Source organism: Palaemon carinicauda, chromosome 35 (assembly GCF_036898095.1).
Source record: "Palaemon carinicauda isolate YSFRI2023 chromosome 35, ASM3689809v2, whole genome shotgun sequence".
NCBI classification, from domain to species: domain Eukaryota; kingdom Metazoa; phylum Arthropoda; class Malacostraca; order Decapoda; family Palaemonidae; genus Palaemon; species Palaemon carinicauda.
This window is the reverse complement of record NC_090759.1, coordinates 73,391,089-73,394,523: the sequence shown is the minus strand read 5'-3', so window position 1 is coordinate 73,394,523 and position 3,435 is coordinate 73,391,089. Positions and strand designations below refer to the sequence as shown.

The window sequence follows — 3,435 nt, the reverse complement described above, 5'->3', positions numbered from 1 at the left end:
CAGGCACCTTAAAACAGATAAATTAATTTTTCAGGTTTTGAAGAAGGAAATTCTCATCAAATATTAGTTGAACTAAATACACACACTGTAAAATTATACTTGTGGAAGCAATATTTTTAAAACTCAAAAATCCTATTTATATATTTTATGAAAGAAATAAAAATGTACCTGAATACCACTACTGTTTCTTTATACCCCTCTTTGATATTGGAAGTTTGTAGCATTGTTTTCTTTCAGCAATACTTTGGTTTACAAAATTATGAAACACCAAACCAGTATAGAAAAATACTGAGTAAACCAGTGAAGGAAGATGTTCATCTCTAACATCTAATAAAAGAACTTAAGAGTATCACTACTTTTTCCCAGTTACAGCTTTCAGAACAGCCACATGGTCTCGAATTGTAAGAGCAAAGAGACTGAAAACATGAGGGGTGGACAATTGATAGAGCAGACATTTCATTTGGTTAATTTCTTCATTGGAGCATCTCAGTTTTGGTCAGTTCCTTAATACGGATCTTCACAGGTTTTGGTAGATTCCTTAATGCAGATCATCTCTACTTTATGATCAATTCCTTCATCCAGATCATGTCTGCTTTTGGTCAATTCCTTGATGCAGATCATCTGAGCTTTGGTTGATAACTTCATGCGGACCATCTCAGGGGTTTTGGTCTTTTCCTTCATGCGGATCATCTCGGGGGTTTGATCAATTCCTTCATGCGGATCATCTCACGGGTTTTGGTCAATTGCTTCATGTGGATCATCTCGGGGTTTTGGTCGACTCCTTCATGCGGATCATCTCAGGGGTTTTGATCATTTCCTTCATGCATATCATCTCGGGGGTCGGAGGTTTTGGTCAATTCCTTCATGCGGATCATCTCGGGGAGTTTTGGTCTATTCCTTCATGCAGATCATCTCACGGGTTTTGGTCTATTCCTTCATGCAGATCATCTCACGGGTTTTGGTCTATTCCTTCATGCAGATCATCTCACGGGTTTTGGTCGATTGCTTCATGCGGATCATCTCGGGGTTTTGGTCTATTCCTTCATGCGGATCATCTCGGGGTTTTGGTCGATTCCTTCATGCGGGTCATCTTGGGTTTTGGTCGATTGCTTCATGTGGAACATCTTGGCTTTAATTAAATTCAATGCTGATGATCATGCATTTGGTTGATTTCTTCGGGTGGAACATCTCCGTTTTGATTGTTTTCTTATTAAATATATTCAAATTCAGGCTGAAACAAAGATAGACATCAGTCACTGATTTACTCGCGTTTAAGTTTTCAGTCAGCCATTATCAACATATCTAATTATGAAATTGAACGGTATTTCAATAAATTAGCAATACAGTAGTTCAACATCCTAGTGTTTACAACAAAAAATGTTCACTGAAATTCAAATTTAAACTACAATTACTTTCATCATTGAAATGTAAAGTAGAATTTTAAGTTATATAATTGCTCTTATGCACTCTACAAGTAACAGAAACTAAGTTAATTTCCTGTACAATAAACAAATTATGTATTATATAAATCTTTATACAGGTCTAAAAAGAGCAGTATTATATAAATCTTTATACAGGTCTAAAAATAGCAGTACAGTTATTTACATTGTTTTACACATTACTTCTACTCATTCTAAATTGTACGTTTTAGTAACAGTTTGAATAAAATTCTCAAGTACTGTGTTTAGAAAAGGGATTTTGACGAAGGAAAAATCTATTTCTGGGGAGAGACCTGTGGCGCCCGGTGAAAAGTCCTTCTTGTATATCTTTTCTGATAAAACCTTCCAATTATACCAGAGAAAGATAAAAGCATGGAATGATGAGGTTACAACCCTCGCGCGAGCACCTTTTGGGTGTCGTGTATAAAGCTAAGGCGCGTGAAATCCACTATTCACAGGTTGTCTTCCATTTAGTTAATTCCTTCGTCAAAGGGATGGGCCGATACAGAGGCCCTGGACACACCCCCATCGCCGCACCACCCACGCCACGACGCGAGCGCCATCTGAACAACATCCTTCTGTATTGGTCATGATGGCTTGGAAAGGAAAGGGTGGGATCGTGTAAAATAAGGGGAAGGGTTTCACCGGGCGCCACAGGTCTCTCCCCAGAAATAGATTTTTCTTTCGTCAAAATCCCTTTTCTGGGTCGAACCTGTGGCGCCCGGTGAAAATGTACCAGAGAATGCCTTCCAAGCCCAACGATAACTACTAATTTAATAAGGGGAGAGAAACAACACCATGTAAAGAAAATCATATATTATTAAGGTAAGTAGGCATAAAATATAAACTAGCCACAGGGCATAGTGAGAGTAAGGATAAACAAACATGATAACAAGGAAACCTCTGAGTATCAGAGGAAAACATGCAACAAAACTGACATGGCTAAGAATATCCCAACCTTATAACAACGGAAAACAATAATAGTTACAATCATATTAACCTAATATGTAATACACTTAGGGCTAACGAACCACCAAGGAAGCGGCGTCGTGGTGCGAGTGGCGGGTAGGAGGGAGAAGAGAAGAGATGGATGAAAGGAAGAACAAAAGATCAATGGGGAGAGATAAGGCTCCCAGCTGCAACCGTTGGGTATTTAAGAGCCTGTAAGTTCTTTAGATAGTGGCGTTTGAAGACCATAGGAGATTTCCAACCCGTGTATTTCTTAAGGTTATCAAAGTCCATATTCTGGAAATAGTTGATGGAGGTAGCTATCGATCGGATATCATGAGCATGGGGAAATGATCCCGGATTGGCTTGTTTAATGAAGTATAGGATCTGTTGCCTAATGCCACGTATGGAAATGGTACCTCCTTGTTCTCTGATAAACAAGGGGCCAGACGATCGGGTAGCAGTCCTGGCTAAAAAGGCCCTGAGAGTGGTGACCGGACATAGAGAAGTATCTTGGAGAAGAGGAATAATCTTCCAAGGGGACCACCTATTTTGGGGGTCCTCGTTCTTAGCTAGGAACGCCCTGTCTGGTGAAAGAAGTACCTCACCTGAAGGGAGGAAATCCATGTTCTCTGAGTTTCGTGAGAAAGCTGCTAGTTCTGAGATTCTGGAACCCGAGGCCAAAGCTGTTAGAAATAAAGTCTTCCTAAGAAGAGTGATATAAGAGCAGGATTCGTTGTCCGTGTCGGAGGCCAGTTTGAGGACATCATTTAGAGACCAAGAGACCTTTTGAGGACGAACCGAAGGTCGAAGCCTAGCACATGCTTTTGGAATAGATGAGAAATAAGACTCCGCCAGGTTAATGTTAAACCCAACCAGGAAGACTTTCCTCAGAGCTGACTTAATGGTGGTTATAGTGCTAGCTGCTAGGCCTTTGTCAAAAATGGACCTAAAGAAGGAGATGGCTAAATTAGGAGTCATAACCGAATGGTCTGAAGTCCTTAAGAAATCCGCTAGTTTCTTAACCGCCGAATCATATTGGCGAATC

At 40.1% G+C, this 3,435-nt stretch overlaps 1 protein-coding gene and 2 long non-coding RNA genes across 4 annotated transcripts in view; 1 reads left to right on the top strand and 2 right to left on the bottom strand.

Moving 5' to 3' along the window:
- The window catches only part of LOC137627882 (uncharacterized), a 492,086-nt gene that overhangs the window by 30,604 nt on the left and 458,047 nt on the right, over positions 1–3,435 (top strand). The gene's annotated exons all lie outside the window — the stretch shown is intronic.
- The window catches only part of LOC137627884 (uncharacterized), a 213,126-nt gene that overhangs the window by 90,889 nt on the left and 118,802 nt on the right, over positions 1–3,435 (bottom strand). The window lies entirely within an intron of this gene.
- Positions 1,085–3,435, bottom strand: part of LOC137627545 (uncharacterized) — a 43,048-nt gene continuing 40,697 nt past the window's right edge. Inside the window, exon 4 of the long non-coding RNA XR_011041182.1 lies at positions 1,085–1,231. This is a non-coding gene — a long non-coding RNA (uncharacterized lncRNA). The remainder of the gene's footprint in view (positions 1,232–3,435) is intronic.